Below are 22,953 nucleotides of genomic sequence, written 5' to 3'. Positions count from 1 at the left end.
CTGTCTTCCTTTGTCTCAAAATAAATAAACGTTAAAAAAAAAAAAAAAAAAGTACACACAGAGAAAGAACCCTGAGAACAGGGCCCAGAGCCTCTGTGGAAGATTTCAAATGTGGGCTTTGCCACTCCACACTGGGTGAGCCCAGGCAAGCCACTTCACTTCCCCAGACCGCAGTCTTTTCTTCAGCAAGATATGAGTCACAAACAATTCCTGCTTTGCCACCTCATGGCCTGAAATAACCAGTGTGAGAATTTCTCTAAGTATATAGGACTCCATGCTAACTGCTCCATAAATGACTAAATGGCATTACTTGAGTCCTCAGGCTGATTCCTGAAAAGACAAGTGGGCATGTCTAGGTAAACAGTCCCACCTTGTCCTGCCCATCCCCAAGAGAATGGAACTCAGGAAGGGAGAAGGCCAGCTTTATGGCGTCAGATTTTCAGTGCCGTACTTGGGGATTTATTCATTCACCCACGACCCATCTACTGAGTGCCTACCATGGGCAAGGTGTTGAACCTAAGCTCCTGTAGGGAGAACAGACTTGAATATAATCCAGTCTTCTCCTAAAGGCACTCACATAGAATAGTGGGGAAGACCACACACAAACCCCCCAAATCTGTACTATAACATAGAAAGAGGTTTGTCAAAAGAAAGACCCCTGGAGTGAAATCAATTCTCACGGGCTTGCCAGTCACTTCGTTCTCTGGGCTTCAGTTTCCTCTTCAGCAAAAGTAGAATAATCACAAGCTGATTACGAAGATCGAGATAGGATATTATTTTGTGTAGGTGCTTTGTAAACTGTGAATTGCCATCCAAGAATCAGTTCTTCTGTCTCTCCTTCCTCTCCTCCTCCTCCTCTTTCTTTTCCTTCCTTCTGCCCCCTCTGCTTCTCTCCCTCTTGCTCTTTATCTCTGTTCTCTCTTTGCTTTGATAGGGGCCCCACTGTGCATCACTGAGACAGTCTCACAATTAGCTGGATCTAGTCTGATCATTAAAATGACAGCCCAGTTGGATATCTTTGATCCAACATGTTTCCTTATTGTATCACATGGTAGCTATGAGTTGCTAATGGATCTGACCCCCGCCTGACTTAGATGACATTTCCCCCCCGCCCCAGTCTGTTGCTATACATAGGGTATAGAATTGAATCCAGGTGCATAATGACCTTTATTCCCAAGGGGTTGACTATAACTGAGGGTGGGGGAGGGGTTTAGATACAAAATGTAAAGTGCTCAATATTTCAAATCAGTTAGCATGTAGGAACAAAACAGGCACACCCACAACTTCTGGGTTCAACCCTTTCCTTTATCCAGCAAAAACTTCAGTTCCTTAGAATTTATGGCAGAATATCAACTTGGAAATAAATCTTAGAGATCAGATTACTCGAATGTCTGTTTGTTTTTCAAATGGTAAACTGAGGCCCAGAAAGGAGATCTACCTGACCAAGGTCATACAGTTGAATTAGCAACAAAAAGCCTAGAACTCAGATCTTCTGATTCTCATTCCATTTTGTCCCCGTACCCCTCGGGCCAGCCTCTAGGTCCCATGACATGTGAAGACGCAGGTTCTTATTCTTTCTATACGCTCCCCCTCTTTCTCTTTCCCTAGGTTTGGGACATTCCTCCCACTTCCCCTGCCCTAACCACCTCCACCACACACACACACACACACACCCCTTCTTCTTGAGTCATGCTTCTGACAGCTAAGACTCTCAAGTCTCAAAGTTGGGCTCGTGTATAGCCGGGCTTCATGTACCCTGTGCTCCACATTTCCATCCCCACAGTAAGCACGGTCTCATTTAATCTTCACAAAAAATTGGTGTAGTGTCATTATTCTGATCTTATAGACTAGCCAACTGGAGCTCAGAGAACTGTCTTACTTACCCCAGGTCACACAGCTAGAAAGGAGTAGGACCAGGATTTACATCAGATCTAGTACCAAAATTGGTTATTGCCTTATTGCCCCTTTAGCACAGCCCTGACCTTGGGAAAGAAATACCAAGGGGTACTTGGCTTCCAGCTCTTCTGGTGTGGGAAAATGGCACAAGTCTCCTGGACTCCTGAACATTTCTGAATCTTTTAACTATACACTAAGCAAAGAGAAGTAGAGTGAGTCACTTCACTCCCCCTCAAAGAGGGTAAGTAATAATGCTTCCTTAACAAGAGTTGTGAAAACTGAGGATTAGAATGGATAATGTTTGAGAAAGCACCGGGTAGTTTGTAAAGGACTATATAACTATTTGGTTTCAATAAATGACTCATGATTTTCTTAATCCAAATGTTAATGATGATATTGTTTACACTAGTTTATTATAAGCCTTCTCAAATAGTTTGATTAAGTGGGTAGTCTAAGATAATAAGTGTATGAATAATTAAAGTATTTTATCGGATTTTTTTCATCTCACCTCTTGCCAAAAAAGAAGTTGGTTTATAGCTTGTAAATGCATACATACCATGGTGCCATTCCATTTTCTTAGAATTAAAAAAACAAAAACAAAAACAAAACGATCACTGTTGTCACCTTAACAAACATTGACTGAACACATGCTTTGTGCCCCAAGATTGGACCAAATACTCTATTCTTCTTTACCTCATTTAATTATAGAGAGAGAGGTACCATTATGATCTGTATTTTATAGATGAGGAAACTGAAGCTCAAAGCATCTAAGTGCCTTAACTAAGGTCACACGACTGTGAAGTGAAAATGACAAGTTTTTAGAGGCTACGCAATATATTTGACGTTACTTATACCACATCTGTCAAAACAAAACTTGTCAAAAACTTCAGTGGCTTGCCGTTATGGTATCTAGAAAAATGGATCATAAGGAAAATGTTAAAAACTGACTAGTAATTCATGTGTGTGTGTGTGTGAGAGAGAGAGAGGCAGAGACATGGGAAACAGGGGGAAAAAGCATACAAAAACTTAAGCTAAAGAAGACTGCTGTGGGGGCGCCTGGGTTGCTCACTTGGTTAAGCATCGAGCTCTTGATTTCGACTCAGTTTGTAATCTCACGGTTCATGAGTTCGAGCCCACATCAGGCTCTTCGCTGACAGTGTGGAGCCTGCTTAGGACTCTCTCTCTCTCTCTCTCTCTCTCTCTCTCTCTCTCTCCCCCCCCCCTTTCTCTGTTCTCTCCCCCTGACTTCTATATCTCAAAAACAAACAAACAAACAAACAAACATTAAAAAAAAAGAAAAGAAAACCACTGTGAAATGAAAGTCTAGGTCTGCACTCTTTCACATAGAGAGATATCGCACACTACTGATCCATTGACCCCCAAATGATTGAGCACTTACTATGTACAAGGACAAGTGTTCAAGTCTACAGGTTAAGAACACGAACTCAGAGAACCTCCTCCTCGGACCTCATAAACTCCTAGATAAATTGCCAGATAAATGCACTTAAATCATTGTGTGTAACACTTAAGTAAATTGCCTCTGGGGTGTGCTCAAAAGTTGGTCCTCATCTGAAGTGCTCTTTTATACAATTGCTTAAGGAAAGGGATAAAGGAGAATGTCCAACATGTGGAAATAAAAAAATAGGATTAGGAGAAGAAGGTGAGTTACTTAAATTGGTGAAGACGTTGGGGCATAGATACTTTTATTTTCAGTAGAACTTGGAGCTCTTTGCAAAAAAAAAAAAAAAAAAAAATCCAATGTCCCTAAAGCTAAATAAGGCAAACTGGGCCTCTGATTCCCCAAGGTTCAGATTAAGAGCCCAACTCTTCCGTGGAGGACAGGAGGAATGAGAGACCAAGTTTCCATTATAAATAACCCCAGAGTTCAGTCAATAGCAATTTCTTTTGAAGCCTTTTAAGAAACCTGGGATGAAGCCAGCAGAGAGGTACTCACTAGGCCAATCCAGGAGAACAGGGAAATATCTAGAGCTGATTTCACTTTGCATAGCATTTACTGCTGCAGATCACAGTAAGACAAAGCAGCCAATGGCGGCAGAAGTATCCCCTGGCTGGTGGACCCTGTCGTCAAAATGTCTCTTCACCACTCAGGCAACATAGCGTTGGCTTCCCTCTTGTAGTATCTTTGCACTCCCCCTCCTCAGGAAGCAGAAAGTCTTGGAATTAGAAGCCTTGACATTCACATCCCTGTCTATCCAAGCAGCAGCTCTTGCCACAGGCAGGTTAACTCACCTGTGAATTTCCTCATCTTGCCCAGTGGCCTGCTTCACAGGGCTACTTGGTCACTCAGGTGACACGACAAAATGCCAAACACATTGGGAAGTGACCAAATGTCCAAACATGAAGGAATAAATAGCTTAAAATATAAAGGATTTGAATACAGATGTCCATGCCCATCCACAGTTGAAAACAAAAATGAAGCTAGTGAATAAGGCCTACGAACTCACAGATAGACACCTGGTCTACTTAGAATGGAACCTGAACTCCTTGACTGGTTTTCAAAGTCCTCCCCAAGATATCCCCAACCCTTTTCTCTATAATTGTCTCTCTATGTACCCTTTATGTCTCTCACAGTCCTATCATAGTAACCACCCAGTGATTCAAGAGCCCAGTTCTTTATTTGTTGTGTTCATTTATTTGTTGTGTTGTGTTCATTTATTTGTTGTGTTGCTTCCACCTCCTGGAACACCTTTCTCCTAAATGGCTATACATCCAAACCTGCTTGAATGCAACCTCCTCCAGGAAAGAAGTTATCTCTGATATTCTCTGTTGTAAGTCATGCCTACTTAATCCAAACACCCCCGGCATTTTAATTTGCACCTCATATTCTAATGATTTATATGCTTGTGATTTGTCAATTTCCTTGAGAAGAAGGATTATGTCTAATTCTTCTTTGTTTCACTTACCAAGAAAATAATACTAGCTAGTGGCTGAGACTGGTCAAGCACTTAACGTGTGTGACCTCCCTTAACCCTCACAGCTAACTGAGGATGTTGATACTTGTATCTACCCTCGGCCTGCAAATGAGAAAATGGGAGATCAGAGAGGTTAAGAAAGCTGCCCAAGCACACAGCATTAAGTGGTAAAGTCACGTTAGAAAATGGGGATTTCCAGTCTAAATCTATTTTTCATATCCATGCCTTCAATGACTGCCTGTTCTTAGCATAGGAAAGACTCAATAGATGCCTATTCATGAAGTAAATGAACAAACAAAGAAAGCACGAATCTTCAAGCATACACATTCCCATTCCACGCACAGAACTTCACCTTCTCTTTCAGGTAGTGGCCACTCAGTGAACATTTGCTGAATTAATGACTGGAGGAAGCGGTTCTAGAACAGATGTCTGGGGGGCTGCTGAGTCCAGAAAGATCTCAAAGGGGAGTCACTCACCCATTCCTTCAGCACTGACTCATCATTCATTCATTCTTTCAACATTTATTAAAAGGCTGCTATGTACTGAGCCGATGGTATAGGAATGAACAATAAGTCAGCCATGAGTCCCGGTCTTTGGGTGTTTACATTTTGATAAGATGAGAATCGACTGGTGCTTTCCAAGTCTAAAAACAGGCATTGGCAGAGTAAAGACAACTGAAGGGAATGACCAACATAACGTTCAGAGGTGACTGGTGAGGATAAGTCTGATGCTGAATATGAAGAAGTCTTCTTTTAAAGAGGAAATTCAGCTGAAGATCATGAAGATAACTGGATGACTCACCCATCAAAATAGGAAGCTGTGTCTGTCTGGTAAGGAAGATGGTCGCATCGAGGTGGCAGAAACCACGAAGATCCTGCTCCAACACTTACCACAGTAGACTTCACCCTTGCTACTTGGGCTACTGTGTGTGGAGTGGAGGACCTGTTCACTGGCCAGGGCTGGAGGGAGGCAGTGCAGCCTTGTGGCAGGAGAGCCCAGGATCTCAGGGTCACTGGCTCACTCCGAACGAACGCACATTCGAAAGAAACTCTGCACATTTGGGCACATGTAAGAGCGGGGAAACTGACAATTCCTCTTTCACCGAGTTGTAAAGTGCATAGAACAATGCCAGGCTCATAGAAAGCCCTCACAAAAGGTTAGCTATTTTTACTGTGCTTCCATCATTGGCTCTAAATACATCTTGCATCTCGTGAAAACTTTGTTTGTAAGATAATAGTTCCCTCATCAACCCAGGGCCTGGCTTCTCTAAACTGCCATATCGTTGTCTCCTGCAACAGAAGTCCAAATGGATCATGATTTTTCAGATTTGTGTACTTTATCACAAGACGTTAAGAGGAGCATCGAGTGATTCTGCTACAGCCACACAGTTACATTTTCTTTTACTTTACCAGACTTTTGCTCCTATCAGAATTCATGTCTTATTTTTGGTATATAAATGTTACTCTACCCTACAAAGTAGGCATTTCTTTATTAAAGCAAACGTTAGCTTAATACATGTATTTCTTTCCTATTAAAAAATCCAAAAATACGTTTAAAAATATATGTGTTACAATTGTTTATTTATGCAAAGAATTATAAACAGATCGAGCTTTACTGCAAAAAAAAGTTCTGATGTTAAATCTCGCAGCTGGTCTTTTTGGGTTTTTTTTCCAACCATTGGTTCTATCGTACCCCAAAAATGGATCTCTCATTTTACATGGGCTTTGATCAGGGAAGCAATGGCCCTCCCACCGGCAACTCTCAAATAGCCAAGATTAATTACAAAAACATAAATTCAAAAGTAGCAAGACAACTCTTTTGACTTCTTCGAAGTGTTGCCAAAGAAAGTATAAGATTTTCATCCTATACATTTTTTTTCCTTCATTGATAATAAGGTGTTTCCTTTTTTGTTAATTCAATACTTCTGTTGTAAAGAATAAGACTCATATACTAGACAACTCAGAGGTTATCACTTAAAAGATTTCCAGACTTTCTCTTAATAGAAACATGTTTTAGGACAACAGTTTTAAAAATTATGACTAATGAATAAATACGTTCAGAATGTTATTTATTTCTATTTATTTACTTATGTTTACATATCAAACATCACAACTTACTGCCAAATGCTGGTGTCCTCCTTTGCCATGTTTTTGATAAGATGCGTTACATAGGAAGAACACAGTAGTAAATGCAGGAGATACTTCCCAAATTGCCTGATGAGATAACTAAGTTGAATAATCAAGGAACTCAAAAAAAACAAACAAACAAACAAACAAACAAAAAAAAACCCATCTCAACTTTGTTCCACACCTGAGGCAGCCACATCAAATGGGGCTTGTCAGTGCATGGGGCACAGGAGTGGGTTTGAGATAAGCTACAGAAGGTGGTGGCTGTGGTGAAAATGGTACAGGATATGGAGCCAGGAAGACTGGGCTCCAAATCTTGACTCTACCTCACTGGCCATCTGCCTTCTGAGCCTCAGTTTACTCACCTGGAAAACCATCATCTTAACCCCAATGTCACAGAGTCCCAGGGAGCATTCTAATATATAGTAGATGCTCCGTAACTAGCGGTCTTATGATGGGGATAAGTTTGGTATATTTGCATACAGATATAATTAGACAGTGCTTGTAGTGTACGGATATTTAAAAGGCATGTTAGCAATCCTTCACAAGGTTGCTACATGGGTTGAGGGAAGGCTGACACATTCTCCTGTTCCATAAAACTTTCTGTGGTACCTACTCCAAATCACACTGGAGAGACCATCACTCTCTGGGCATACTCAACAGATTATCATTGCTAATGAAGAGTCAAGCACTCGACTTAGTTGTAGGGAGACCTGTGATTTAGTCCTGACTCCATCTTGGAAGGGCTCTATGACCTTGGCTCAGTTGCCTCCTCTCTCAGGACCTCAGTTTCCTAGTTTTAAGATGAGGAAGTCATCTGGAAATCTTTTAGTTCTAAAACTGTATTAGGTATTCAGATCTCTGATTTTCTGACTCAGGCAGAGGTTCAAAGGGAAGAAAACCTGTAGACGTGACTAAGGTGCTGGGAGAGATTGACCCTTCATCTTGTGTCTGAAAAGGTGTGATAGTGACCTGATTTTTACATGCTCTCTTAACAGCTAAAGTTAAAGTAGATCAGGTCAAGTTCCTTTCCTTGTGACCAAGAATGACAGGGAAATGTTGAAAACGTTTCTCTAGTCTTAGCAATAGAGGTATACTACATGCAGTGTACAATTTTGTCTGTTCACAGTCCTAACCAAGGCCTTACATACGGGTTGGGATTTGGGGTATAGTCTGTGGTCATGGATCCACAGAGGTCACCAATCACACACAGCCCCAAATATCTTTGGTAAGTGCATTCTTGCTGTGGTGGATCCTTTCCTATAACTGGACCAGAAAATAAATCCAAGTTTAAACTATTCCTCTTTTCTTTTTTAAAATTTTTTTTTTAACGTTTATTTATTTTTGAGACAGAGAGAGACAGAGCATGAACGGGGGAGGGGCAGAGAGAGAGGGAGACACAGAATCGGAAGCAGGCTCCAGGCTCTGAGCCATCAGCCCAGAGCCCGACGCGGGGCTTGAACTCACGGACCGAGAGATCGTGACCTGGCTGAAGTCGGACGCTTAACCGACTGCGCCACCCAGGCGCCCCTAAACTATTCCACTTTTCAAGCTAACCAACCATGGAATTGTCTACCTTGGGAGTCAGAGAGATCCCAGCCTAGAGCTATCAAAGAAGGAGTTCAACAAAGAAGGAGTTCAATGGACACTTTGTTAGGTGTGTTATGTTGGAGACTCAAGTATGGAGTGATCTCTGAAGAACCTGAACTCCAGACTTTATGACTCTTCTGGTGCTGTTCCCTCTTACCAGGCTGATTCTGAGCTGATTCTGGGTTTTACCTTTATATCAAAAAAGAGAGAGAAATGAGTTGTTCAGACCTGTTGAGGAAGAGGAAAAAACCAACTCCGCACATGAGCTAGTTGAGTCTTTTAATGCTAAAGGCACCAGTATTCCAGGATTCTGAGCCATGGGGTTCTGGGTAATAAAGGTCAACTAAATATGGATGACAGCATTGTGAAAAAAAAAGTTCAGCTGAGGTGACTGACATGCCCAAACCTGGACCTGGCAAACAGGAGGGGGCAAGATCACCTTGCCAGTATTTGTTATGGTACCTGACAATTACCTGCCTGCTTACTTCTCACTGGATCCTCTGAGAATTCAGAGACCCAGTTTGTACCTAGCTCAGTGCCCATCGCTCGAAGCATTGTTCTATAATTTAATCCGGTCCTTCTCATTTTGGCATACCGCCTGCTCCAGCTCAGAAGTTAAAAGGTTGCACTTCCTTAAAATTTAGTATTTCCCAACTGACCCTGCATCAATCAACCGATTAGTACAATTATACATGTACTGCTCAAGACTAAACAGCAGCTAATGATCGCTAGCTTTGTCTTACACCAGGATGGTCTCTCTTGATCCAGCTGGGAACTGACCGCTTGAAAGGAGGCACATGGGAAGATCTGAAATGCAACTGGGAGAACACCGTGTCAAGCTGTCATAGTCGTTCGAGGGGCAACCTTGGCAGCGTCTGGCCAGATCTGGTAAGTTGGAGGAATTTTGAACTGCGGGGTATGCATAGTGACTCAAGATTTAAAGAATGGCATAGTAAAGGAGCTAGTGAGGAGGTTTCCCACCTTAACTCTCTTGCTGGGCACCCGCACCCCCTCAGTTCTCTGATTCCCACCACTCACCGGGGGTTTGTGTTGATTTGCTGACTGGGTTAAGGAATAGTGCTATCCAACGCTGGTAGGCATAGCAGCTTGGTGTGTGTGGATCCGAAGGGTTAAGAATGTTTTCAGGACTCACCCTGGCTTCAGAGAGAAGAACCCAAGGCTCCGGGGGAGGTAGGCCCATCCCTAGAAGGATTGTACCTGAAAGGCCGGGTCCATGCTTTTGTTATTGCAGGGCAGGGTGTTAAGGCCTGGCTCATCCCAGCATTCTCTCTAAAGAACCACAAATGGGTGGTTACGCCATTAGTTGGAAAGCAAGGCTCATGTTTCTCCTCCTGTCTGCTCCTGTCTGAGATTGCTGTGACCTTCTTTGTTTGAAGAAAACTATTTGGCTCTACACTAAAATATAAGTCTCGTTAACCATGCTCCTTCCAAAGAGTACAGTCCTAACTTTCTCTTTCTGCCCTCTCTCCTCTTCCTTCGCCTCTGTCTTCCTTGCGGTTGTTTAGGTAATGGTACGTGTTCAAGCAGGGGATTTGAATGTTTAACGTGGTCACCAGAGAAGCCCACACATAAGGGTTTTGAGTCTGCTCGTGAAAGAAGGGGAAGTGATCCTGGCCATTGGGTGGGTGGTGACATCAAAGAGAAGCCTGTGCTGTTCCCTACAGGGTGGCTGGGATTTTTCACTCCAAGAAGAGGATTCAACAAGAGAGCTTTCCAGGAAAAGAGTGATGTTTCTTTTTTTGCTTCTTCTCCCTTCTTTTCCAAATCCATTCAGAAATATAAGCGTTTGATACCCAGAGACCAATTTCATTACGTAGAGAGGTCTAATGCTATTATTGAAAGCTAACACGAAAACCACGCTTAATGAAAATAGCAATATCCAAATATTTTTTTAATGTTTGTTTGTCTGCTTGTTTGTTTGGAGTGAGCATGTACACAAGGGATGTGGGGACAAGCAGAGACGGAAGGAAAAAGTCTCAAGCAGACTCCTTGCCATCAGTGCAGAGCCCAACCTGGGGCTCAATCCCACGAAACCATGAGATCATGACCTGAGCTGAAGTCAAGAGTCGGATGCTTAACTGACTGAGCCCCCGGGTGCCCCAATATCCAAACATTTTCATATCCACTGTGTTGATCCTATGAACAACACGGTAGGATTTAAGAGGACAAGTATGGACAATATCCCAGTTTTTCATGGAGAAAATCAAGGTCAGAAACGGAAATTCCTTCCTTGCCCAGGGTCATACACCTGATAGACAGAAGCACCCAAACAGAATCATTTTTCTGACTTCAGGCTCATCATGGTTTTTTTCCTTTTTTTTTTTTTTTGTACACCTTGCTGCCTCTTCCCACACAAGAATCTTTTAAGATTAAGTCTTTAGACTCGAGAGTTGGGTTTATGGTGTTACTCAAAGGACTAAGAAAATGAAACTTTGAGAAGATTATACTCTCATCTTTCTTTCTCTGCACAGTGTCTGAATATCAAGGAAAAGGATTATTTGTTAAGGCTGCTTTGAAAAATCGCTGGCCCACGATTACTTGACTAGTGCCAGTAGTAAAATCCTGTATATCAAAACCACACTCTTTTTTTGTTTTTTCTTGGCTCATTACTTGTCTTAGCTGAATGGCCAGCTATGTGTGAGTTGACTGGTAGGAAGGTTTTCTGGGAGCAATGACTGGCTAGGAGGTTTCTGTTGAGATCCAGGTAGTAACTTTAGACAAGTGCATATCTGTTATCAATGAGAAGGTGAGATATGGAACACACAATAAGCCTGTTGGCTCTGCCCATAAGCTTTGTCCAGCAGAGTCTAGACTGATGACCACCTGGATCGCCTCTGGAATCCTGGGAGAAGAAATAGTGACCGCTGATCAGAAGCTAGGTCTACTACTGTTGAAAGTCCAGGATCTTAAAGAAAACCAACCAATTTGTTGTTTTCTAGTTCCTACCAAAAAGACTGAGATTTGAGGACCCCCTCTTCCCCTCTCTCCTCCTCTCTCACTCATTATTAGCATCATAAAATCAACCATGGATGAGACCTCAGAGAGATCAAGATATGGTGGAAGGCATACTTGTCTGGGATTGTGAAGTCTCTGCTTCTCTCCAGGCTCTGTGTGGTCTCAGATGAGTGATTTGACTTTGTGAGTGTCAGCACCTCCATCTCTCAAAAGGGCAGTTGAACTGCATGGTCTGTGACACTTCCAGGCCTGACGTTCTAGGATTCTCTCTAGACTATCAGATTCTGGTCTAAACCTGCTTAACCAAGAATGTCAAAGGATGCCCAAGCTTCTCGTCTTTAATTTGCCTCTCTCTCGGCAGGATGGTGCAAGCAGGGGAGTTGCCCCTCTTTCCCATGGTATTTAGGGGTCTCACTGTGATCACCTAGCATCCAACCCAATCCTTCCCTCTGCCAATGACCTTGAGCAATGGCAAATGAAACACGCAGACACAACAGGGAACCCTTGATATGGAGGGCTCTTATTTTAGAGAGGAGAAAAGCGAGATGAGGAGTATAAGACCCAGTCAGTCCCTGAGATGGGCCAGGACTCCAGCCCAGTTGAGTGCCTGTTCCATAGCACAACCATGCTGGAGATGGAGATGATAGATAGATAGATAGATAGATAGATAGATAGATAGATAGATATTCAAGCTCTCACTTGGTAATACCTTTTGTTCATGACTCTCAGAGTCCAGAGTCCAGAGGACTGAGTTTACTAACTCAAATCCGGTGATTATCTACCTTGTGTTCTTATTCTATGTCTATTCTAACTCCTTCCACCTGGTTTTTTAGTGGGCGGGGGGGGGGGGGGGGGAGGGAGGGGGGCAGGGAAAGCTGTCAGGTAAAGTAAGAAAGAAATGAGCAATAGACATTAACAAATAATTTCTGATTTGAATATCAGTGTAGTGTACAAAATCAGAAAGCAAATAAGTGAAGGTAAAAATAAAACCTCTCGTGATCCCCTCGTTCAGCAATATCCACTGTGAACATTTTGGTGAGTTTCCTTCCAGTCCTTTTTTGTATACATATGCGAGTATATTCACTATCAATATTTTTTCATTGGTATTTCAAAGGGGTTTTAGGACTTACCACTTTACACCTTTGGTCTTCTATCAGTTGTATACAATCTCATTCCTATAATTCCATATCATTGTGGTGGTTATCCTTCCTAGCTGAAGCCTGATTGATAGAGTATGTTGTTGAAACTCCTAACACATGTCAGGCCTGAATTTTGGAACTGGCTTCCCCACCTGGACATACTCCAAAAAGGAATTTTGAGGCATTTGACAGTATGTTCCAAAACAGCTCCAGGGTTTTTTAAAAGTCACCCATTGACTATCACATTTAACATTGATTAAACATCAGTTATGCATGTCACGCATTGTGCTAAGTGATTTACAGATATTATGTTACTTAATCCTAACTCTCCGGGGATAAGTAGATTATTGTTTCCATATTACAGATGAGGAACGTGGGGCTGAGGGAAGGTACATCGCTCAAAGTTGCAGAGCTAATAAATGGTAGAGTCATGCTTCAAACCCAGGCAGTTGGTTCCAGAGTCCATACTCTGGGCTCAACGTTAAATTACTCACTAACACACCAAGCTGGAGAGGACTCACCTGTTGGCAGGGGGGCAGGGTCTTGGGGCAGCCACTTACACTGTGCGTAAACATAATCTGGCGAGATGAGCTCCGCTGAGGAAGGCAGCAGATGTGCTGGAGTGAGCACTGGACTCGGAGTCAAACAGACATGGGCTCCAATCCTACTCTTCCAACATGCCAGCTATGTGACCCTGGACACGTCACTGTCCTGTCTGAGCATCAGTGTTCTTTCTCCTCTACAAAAGGGAGGTAATAGTATTAGTCGTAAAGGTTGTGTCGAGGATTAAGAATGGCAACACGGAAAAGCGCCTGGTGTGTTTCCAGGCAAATAGCAAACGCTAGTAGAATTTAAGAGAGTCTGAATCTGAGCAGAAAGTTTCAAGTTGAGACCTGGTTCTTAGTCTCGGAGCAAACACACTTGCCGTGTGATTTTGAGCAAAGATCGTGGGGCCTTTCTAGGCCCAAGTTCCTCATCTAAGAGGTGGCTGGACTAGATGATCTCTATGACCATGTCTAGGAGCTGGGCCTTCACTGGTCTTTAGAGGAAGGAATGTGGCACACGGTGTCTTCCTTTCTCGTATCAGTCGGAAATGAGGCCGAGGTTCTCTGAGTACAATGGGCTTCTCGGCCCCTCTGCCCTGTTCTCGACCAGAGCCAGGCACTTGGAGCTTTCTGACATGTCTGAGACCTGACGAAAGTCACAAATATTTCTTAGAAAGAAGGGGTGGGGTGGCGACTGCTTTTACTAGCCCTTCTAGGGAAGGAGGGCCACAGCTTTATAATGTTCTGAATGACGAGAGAAAATAACTCCTTGACTTGCTCCAAGGTATACAGCTGGGAAATCACAATGCCGGACGATTCCTTGGGTTTCTTACACTGAATCATACAACAATTCAGTGTAAGACAACCACTTGGGTTTTCACTGGCGGGCTCCTAGAACCTAAGCCCTGTGGGGAGTAGAGAACTGACAGTCTCACGCTAAAGATGCCTCTCGTCGGCCTCCATCAAGGAAACATAAACCAAGAGTTGAAGAGCGGTAGACAAGTCTTGTTAGGATCCCACAGAAAGGATAACTGAGGGTTTTTTCCCCCATTTCCCTGACCATGCCTCATTCATCTCTCCTCCTCTCCCAGATCTCTAACTGAGGAGGGTCCCAAGGCTCAGCCATCGGACTTCTTGTTCTGCGCTCACTTCCCTGGGGTTCTTATTCAGTTCCACAGTTTTAATAAAATCTTACCACTGACAACTCGTGGATTTCTATCTCTGGCTTAGATTTCTCTCTGGGACTCCAGACTCAGGAATCCAGCTCCTGACCAGACCCCATCTTCTGACTGTCTATTTGGCTGCTCTAACTGAACCATCCAAATTCGAGTTCCTCATGTGCCCCGAACTCCTTCAAATCTGCTCCACCTGCAGTCTTTCCCTTTTCGGTAAATAACGATTGCATCTGTTATAGTTGTTCAGACCAAAAAAAAAAAAAAAAAAAAAAAAATGAAGCCGGGCTTGCTTCCTTTTTCTCCACAACCCACAAACTACCAGAAAATTATATACAGACTATTACATACAGAATATTCCTCACCATTTCCTAGTCCAAGCCGTCATCACCTCCCTCCAAGATTATTATAATAGCTCCCTAAATGGTCTCTATGTTCCTACCTTGCCCGTCGGCACAGAGAGGCTAGAGGGATTCTGTGACAATAAACTCGGGATCCTGCCCAAGCCGTCAATGGTTTTCCATCTCCTCCAGAGGAATAGAAAGAGCTTCCAGTGCCCAATGGGGTGTATATGACATATTCCCCTTTCCTCTCTGTCCTCTGTCAGTGCCCTGCCCTCCTTCACTCTGTTCTAGTGGCATCTTCAGGGGCAGCCTCCTTGCTGTTCCTCACACAACGGGCATGCACTTGCTCGTGGCCTTGGTGCCTACAGTTCCCACTGCCGGGTACCTCTTACCCCAGATAGCCAAATAGTTCTCTCCTTCACCTCTCGTCAGTCTTTGGTGTAAGCTATCTGGTGGCACCTTCCCCAGCACCCCATCTCACACTGCACCCTGCTGCCTCTCTGCCCTGCTTTCCCCCCTTTGTAGTATTTATTATCGCCAAAGCCATTTCGTACTTACTATCCAGGGTATTGTCTGTTTCTCCCTGCTAGAAGGAAACTCCAAAGGACAGTGGAGCACACTGATGGGCGTTCAGTAAATATTGGTTGAAGAAATGGGTGGGGTGGTTGGCCAAAGGCTTTATGGAGAAGCCCAAGTTTGAGTGACCCTCTGAATCACAGGAGGATCTGAGTGACCAGAGGCTGAGAAAGGAGTGCTCAGGATAGAGGGACACTGGGCAGAGGCCAAGTGGGGTCTTCATGGGATGGATAGGGTCGGACTGACTTACTCTTCATCAGCCTTTACTTACCTGGTTTTATTTCTTCCAGAGCACCTAGCGTCTCTCTTTAAGTATGTAGCAAAAATCCCATGGCTGCTTGATATAATAGAAAGCTCATGGATGGAATTCAGAGCCATAGCCCTAAGTCTAGAAGTGTGACCCGGGACTAGGTGCTTGACCTCTCTAACCCTCTGCTTGTTCATCTGTCAAAGAAGGAAAACAACACGGACTTGGGTTTTCATGGGGCCGTTGTAAAGATCAAATGAGGTAACGGGTGAGAAAGTGCTTCACACTTCGAAAGCTGGACCGTGCAGTGGGGATTAGTGAAATGCAAGTGTGTGTCACTGAAATAGCCACTCTGACTCTCATATAGATTGTCTAACTCAGTGGCAAGGAAAGGAGGGGAGGGAGTTCCAAACTGGTGACTAATTCAAGATACACTTCATCTGGGCTTTTGAATACAGGAGGGGCATGGGAGGAGGGATTGGAAGATGTGCCTTCCTGAGGACATGGCTAGTATCCAAATGAAGTGTTATTTGTTCCCCGTGCACCAGGTTCTGGAGATTACTTCTCCTTTCATCCTTACGTACATTTGTGAGTCGGGTGTTATTACCGCCTTCTTTAGACATAAGAAAGCCGAGGTTCCGAGAGGTTAAGTAACTTGCCCAGGGTCACACAGGTATTTGTGTTAGGGTCCAAAGAAACCAGCTTTGTTTTAAGAGTCTTTGTGTCCTTTCCATAAACTGCCTTTTCAGAGACCTTGTTGCAATGAATTGAGCAGCTGACAGTGCTGCCTGAGGGGCCCGAATTTGGGCAAGTAAATAAATAAAACATTCGGGAGCCCACACAGATTAACAGGCTCTAAGCTATTAAACATAAAAAAGGTGAAAAGGAAGGTCCATGTGCCAAGCAAGCGTGAATCCAACCCTTTTTTAGGGCACTACCTTGTGCTGTGAGTGGTTTTGTCACAGCAGCACATGGTAACAATTTAGGAGAAACCTGGATTTTGAGCTAAACTTCCAGTAAGAGCGTAAGAATAATATAGCTGGGGAACAATGCCTACTGGTCTTCCTAAACATCAGATTTTTTTTTTAATGGGGTGGGGCGCCTGGGTGGCTCAATCCCTTAGGAATCAGATTTTGGCTTCGGTCATGAGCTCTAGGCTCATGAATTCAAGCCCCACGTCGGGTTCTGTGCTGACAGCTCAGAGCCTGGAACCTGCTTCTGATTCTGTCTCCATCTCTCTCCGCTCCTCACCCACTTGTGTTCTGTCTGTCTGTCTCTCTCTCTCTCAAGAATGAATGAATAAATAAATAAATAAATAAAAATGTAAAAACATAAAAGTAAATTAAAAACATTAAAAAAAAAACAGTGGCATAAGCAATGGCATGACTTTGGGGATGATTAGCATCCTAGTCTAGGTTTTATTTAGTTGTTTGCTTGTTTGTTCGTTAGAGTATAGGGGACACATAGAGTATAGTATTGCGTAACTAATGTTACATTCGTTTCAGGTGTAGGACACAGCGATTGGACAAGTCTACACTACAAGTGTGCTATGCTCACTACACGTGTGGCTACCATCTGTCACCAGACAGGGTTCTTATAGTACTACTGGCTGTATTCCCTATGCTGCATTTTTCATCCCCATGACTTATTTCGTAACTGGAAGTCTGTATCTCCATTCCCCTTCACCCATTTTGCCCATCCCCCTACCCCCTCCCGTCTGGCAGCCATCAGTTTCTTCTCTGTATTTATGGGTCTGTTCCTGTGTTTTGTTTGCTTCTTCGTGTGTTTTGATTTTAGGTTTCACATATAAGTGAAGTCATAGGGTATTGGATTTTCTCTGTCTGACTTAGCATAATGCCCTCTAGGTCTGTACCCATGTTGCAAATGGCAAGATCTCAGCCTTTTATGGCTGAGAGTTATTCCGTTGTGTGTGTGTGTGTGTGTGTGTGTGTACATACACACACACACACACACACACACACATATATATATATATATATCACATCTCCTTTATCTAGTCATCTATCAGTGGATACTTGGGCTGCTTCCGTATCTTGATTATTGTAAATAATGCTGCAATAAACATAGGGGTGCCCGTATCTTTTCAAGTTGGTGTTTTCATTTTCATGACATGTTTGTTTGTTTGTTTCATTTTTAAACATGCAATGTAATTAACAAACAGTGTCATATATTAGTTTCAGGTGTGCAAAAGAATGATTCAACAATTCTGTACAGTACAAAGTGCTCATCATGATAAGTCTATTCTTAATCCCCTTCTCCTATTTTACCCACCCCCCCCTCTGGTAACCATCAGTTTGTTCTCTAGAGGTAAGAGTCTGGTTTTTTTCTGTTTGTCTCTTTTTTTCTTGGTTTATTTGTTTTGTTTCTTAAATTCCAAATATGAGTGAGATCATATGGTATTTGTCTTTCTCTCGCTGACTTATTTCACTTAGCATTATGTCTTCTAGATCCATCCATGTTATTGCAAATGGCAAGATTTCATTCTTTTTATGGCTGAGTAATATCCCATTATGTATCTATCTATCTATCTATCTATAAATCTTTAGAATTAAGTTTTGAGGAACCTCCGTACTGTTTTCTTCCATCATGGCTGCACCACTTTTTATTCCCACCAATAGTGCATGAGTGTTCTTTTTTCTCCACATCCTTGCCAACACCTATTATGTTTTGTCTTTTTGACTCTAGCCGTCCTGACAGATGCGATTTCATTGTAGTTTTGAATTACATTTCCCTGAATATGAATGGTGTTGAGCATCTTTTCATGCGCCTGTGGCCATCTGTATGTCTTCTTTGGAAAGATGTCTATACAAATCCTCTGCCCATTTTTTAATTGGATTCTTTGCGTCTGGGGTTGTTGAATTGTATAGGTTCTTCATATATTTTGGATATTAATCCCATATCAGATATATCATTTGCAAATACCTTCTCTCATTCAATAGGTTGTATTTCCATTTTGTTGATGATTTCCTTCGCTGTTCAAAAGCTTTTTTAGTTTTCCTGTAATCCCAATAGTTTATTTCTGCTTTTGTTCCCCTGCTTAAGGAGACGTCTGAAAAATGTTGCCAAAAACGGATGTCAAAGTGATTACGGCCTATGTTTTTTTTCTAGGAGTTTTATGGTCTCCTTCTCACATAGGTCTTTAATTCCTTTTGAGTTTATTTTGGTTATGGTGTAAGAAAGTGGTCCATTTTCATTCTTTTGCATGTAGCTCTTCAGTTTTCCCAACACCATTTATTGAAGAGACTCTTCTCCATTGTGTATTCTTGCCTCCTTTATTGTAGATTAATTGACCATACAAGCATGGGTTGATTTCTCCCAGACTAGATTCTAACTGGTGACATTTTGCAGCAACTCACTTGTTGTCTGTCACATAGTGGGGTTTAATCAACATTCACTGAAGATATGCAGGTATCTCTATATATACGTATGTATAACGTGTGTGGTAACAGGTATGGTTTTTGGTAATTATGTATGTAAATTTATTGGGATCAATGGTGGTATACAGGTGGATGGATACTGGGCCGATACGTCGGAGTAATGCAAAAAAAAGAAAAAAGAAAAAGAAAAAAAACCCACCTATAACGGTGTATAGGATGCTGACAGAATACTTTCTTTAAAAATTTGTGTACCAGAGGGGCGCCTGGGTGGTTCAGTTGGTTAAGCGTCCACTCTTGGTCTTGACTCAGGTCATGGTCTCATGGTTCTTGAGTTCGAGCTTTACGTCAGACTGTCATCCAGTGCACTTAGCCATTGTAGACTGCAAGATCGAGCTGCATAAAGGAGGCTTACACTGTGATTCATAGACCTACTTAAACAACAAAAACAAAACCAAAAACAACTCCTTCTCTAGCCACCACTGTTCTTGGTAGGTGCTACAGAAACCCTGAAAAGCGGGTCTTTGCAAAGAAGCAGAAAACTTGGTGAGATGGTGTCAGGTCAAGAGCATGGGCTTTGGATTTAACTCAACCAGGACTTGAATCCCCCTCATCTGTGTATTAGCTCTATGATCTCAGGGAGGCTATTTCCATTCAGGACCTCTGGCTCTTGATTTAAGAGATGAAGGCACCTGCCCATATCTCCTGTCAGTAGGAAATAAAATTACATTTAGGGGGCTCAGCAGAGTAGCTAGCTCACAGCGGTTGTCAGTAACTCCCTCCTTCCCGCACCGGCAAACTCTCCATCAGCCTCGAACCTGACACCCTTGGGCAAAGACACTTACTGCCTTCTCCCTTCCTGGCCTCTACCCCACCTAGGTGTTGGGTCAGATGATCTCTAAGGTTCTGTTAAACGATATTAACTGTTTAGTTCTATTTTTTACCGTACAGCTGGGATAGCAGGAGAGTGCATGATACACAGCCTACATTCTACACATTTTATATTAATGAGCCACTCACTGAGCTTTATTACATGGAATCCTCAAGAGAATACCTGGAGGGGACGGTTGCTCTCCCTTTTTACAAGTGAGCACACCAAGGCAAGAGGCATGGAGAGAAATCGTACTAGGACTCCGGTAGCCACTTGCAGAGAAGACTCTTTGGAAAGGTTTGACAACAGCAAAACGACAAAGCCCTTTATTATAACCCCAGCCTTGAAAGTGGAAATTTCCCAATTTTCACTCCATCCATTCTCCTTCTTCTTGCACTGAAAGCGTCAGTCATCTTCCCTCTCTTCTTTGCTGTCCCTTTTAAATACTGCCATTCTAGGCTGAGATCATGACCCTCCTAAGAGCCTTCATCAAACCCCGGGAGGCAACAGGGCTGAACACAGAGACTTCCATACCTGGTGCTCGGACAGCACATGCACAAACAAAGCTGATGCCGGGGAATCCAGCCTCTGCTGCCTCAGGCTGTGGCGCTGGCTATGAATTTTTACTGGCTTTCAACTAAGTGTCTTTCTTTGGCATTTGACATACTTGTCAATGGATCCCTGGTAAAGCCGGTCTCTTTCTCTAGCCACTGATTTATATTCCCCCCAGAGGGGCTAGATTATGCCCAATACGGTGGGCACGCAGCGAGCTGGAGACGGCCAGTCCAGTCCCAGATTACATCGAGCCTGTCAGGAATTGCACCGAATTGCTGACCAGCCTGGAGTGTCTGGTCAGCCTTGTTCCCAGCCTTTCCCTCCTAGACGCACAAAGCCCAGTTTCAACCAATTCTTAATAATGCAATTAAATTTTTGGAAACCAAAGCTGAGTTTCATATTTAAATGTTGACTTTCAGCACGCAAGAAAGGTTGGCCAAATGCAGGAGTGACTGGAAGGTTTTGGCAAAGAGATTAATTGGGATTTTCCATTCTCAGCGAAGCTGCGTGTGTTAATGCACAGGTAATACTCTGTCCTCAGGGGTTCCCAGGGACCAAAGAGTAGGCAAAGCATGAAACTGAAAACCAACATGCCTCATAGGAAATCACTAGTGTTCTCAAAAAGAAAAAAAAAAAAAAGTCAAGTAGAGGCTGCATTGAACTGTTTCCTCTTTTGAAATGTAACAACACCTACCTCTCAGGGCTGTTGTGGGAATGAAATTAGCACATATATGAACAGGCTAGCACAGGGCCTTGCTCAGAGTAGGAGCAATGAACATATTTACTTGCTAATAATTCAACCCGGGAAAAGGCACTCGTCTGAGGTTAAATGACCAGGTTTTGAACCTTAAGCTCCAGCTAACTAGCCCAGCTGGTGTCTTCCCACTCTGGGTTCCAATTGACTCGTCTTTCTAATTAGAATAATAATCGTGGCTTCACAGGGTCATGACTAAAAGCACATTAAGGAATGGCGGAAAAAGTTCTTTGCAAACTAGACAGCTTTCTAGACAGAGCATACGGCTAAGGTCAAAGACTTAAATCGCTGGGGTTGAAATCCCAACTCTGTTGTTTGTGAGCTGTTCGAGCTGCGGTAAGTTACCTAACTTTTCTGTGCTTCAGCATCCTGTCCGTAAAGTGGGGATGAAAATACCACTCATTTCGTATGGTTGTTGTAAGGATTAAATACATTCACAAGTGTAAAGTACTTAAAAGAGCACGTACTAAGTACCATATATATGTTAGCTGTTAATTATTTCAAAGCTATGCTTATTAATTTGATGTTCATTTCAAGAATACGTTCATTCTTTTACATTCTTCTGTTACTGTGTTCAAAGTCAACCCCTCCAAGAAACTTTCCTAGATCTCTTGGCTTGAAGCAATCACCCGAAATATTCCCATATTCACCCAAAATATACCAGTTGTAGCTCGGTGATAGCCATTGTCTTTGCTTATGTGTTCGTTGATATCTCTCGCCTGCACTAGCCCTAGAGCCCTGAGTGACAGAGGTTTCCTCTTGTACCTCTGTACGCATGGTCGATGCCCATTAAATATTCACTGAATCGGGTGGAAGGAATGCAAATACATACACATGAATGAACCTACATATACTGGACAATGGCTAATATCAACCGCTGCGTAACTGCATTTTAAAGACTGAACACAACGGCAACCTTTAGCACCATACCTGATACAGAGTATGTGCTCAGTAAATATCTTTACTTGGAAGGATGGAAAGGTAACTAAAGGTATGTTGAGTCCAATGAAAGGCTTCAATTTATTGAGTCCCTCTTACTGAAAACATGTATCAGATGGGTAAGCCGCTTGTCCTAGGTGCCAGGGCCGGCTCAAGAGAGCGAGGAGAAGAAAAGTAGCTCCTGACTTTAGGTACTCATATTCCAGAGGAGATACAGGCAGTACAGTTGCCAAATAATTACAGGGGCCATAAGTGGTAAGCTGAGAAGGATGGAGTTTTACAGGAACGTGCCTTCAGCCCCTCCGTCACTGCTCTGAGGCTTGCACTGCCTCGATATTAAAATGCACAGATATGTTCATTTGGGATGGCTACACCTTATCTCAAGAAGTAGGGCATGAGGAGAGAAGGTCCTACATCGAATAAAGGAAGAGGGGAGCAAATCACTAACCGGGGTGTGGCCGATTACATGCAGCAGGTGAGACCCTAAGCTAAGGGAGGTGGCGCCATGAGCCACATCTATAGAGTGACCTAGATTTCTTAGCCTCAACCATTTTTATGTCAAATGTTGACAAAACAGTATATAAAACAACCAACCAACCTGAAGACCTGATCTCTCACCAACTCTCCTTCATGAGGAGAGTTCACTTCATGAGGTCCCAGTTTTGCTATCAGTTAAGAAATGAGTTCGGACTGGACTAGTTCCAAGGATTATTCTGCCTTTACTATTTTTTTTTTAATTCTATTTTTTAATGCCTGGCTTGATGGGAAAACCAATCCTTTCTCCTAGCTTCAAATACTATGTCTATTTTGCTGAAGCCCAATTTATATCTCCAAACCAGACCTATCTTTCGGGTTCAGGTCTTGCAGAGTCAACTATCTACTTTGACATCGGAGA

General features: G+C 42.9%; 1 protein-coding gene and 1 long non-coding RNA gene across 2 annotated transcripts in view; one reads left to right on the top strand and one right to left on the bottom strand.

The window, feature by feature from the left end:
• The first annotated feature begins 9,258 nt into the window (after positions 1–9,258).
• BCL6 (BCL6 transcription repressor) overlaps positions 9,259–22,953 on the top strand; it is a 52,216-nt gene continuing 38,521 nt past the window's right edge. The window contains exon 1 of the mRNA XM_086674966.1: positions 9,259–9,433. The gene's annotated coding sequence lies outside the window, so the exon portion shown is untranslated. The remainder of the gene's footprint in view (positions 9,434–22,953) is intronic.
• LOC147577346 (uncharacterized) overlaps positions 10,431–22,953 on the bottom strand; it is a 28,535-nt gene continuing 16,012 nt past the window's right edge. Inside the window, exon 2 of the long non-coding RNA XR_015240191.1 lies at positions 10,431–13,399. This is a non-coding gene — a long non-coding RNA (uncharacterized LOC147577346). The remainder of the gene's footprint in view (positions 13,400–22,953) is intronic.

The sequence above is a fragment of the Puma concolor genome, chromosome C2 (assembly GCF_028749965.1).
Source record: "Puma concolor isolate L17-30 chromosome C2, mPumCon1.1.hap2, whole genome shotgun sequence".
In the NCBI taxonomy this organism is placed as follows: Eukaryota; Metazoa; Chordata; class Mammalia; order Carnivora; family Felidae; genus Puma; species Puma concolor.
The sequence above is the reverse complement of the archived record's forward strand: the minus strand, read 5'-3'. Positions and strand labels throughout refer to the sequence as shown.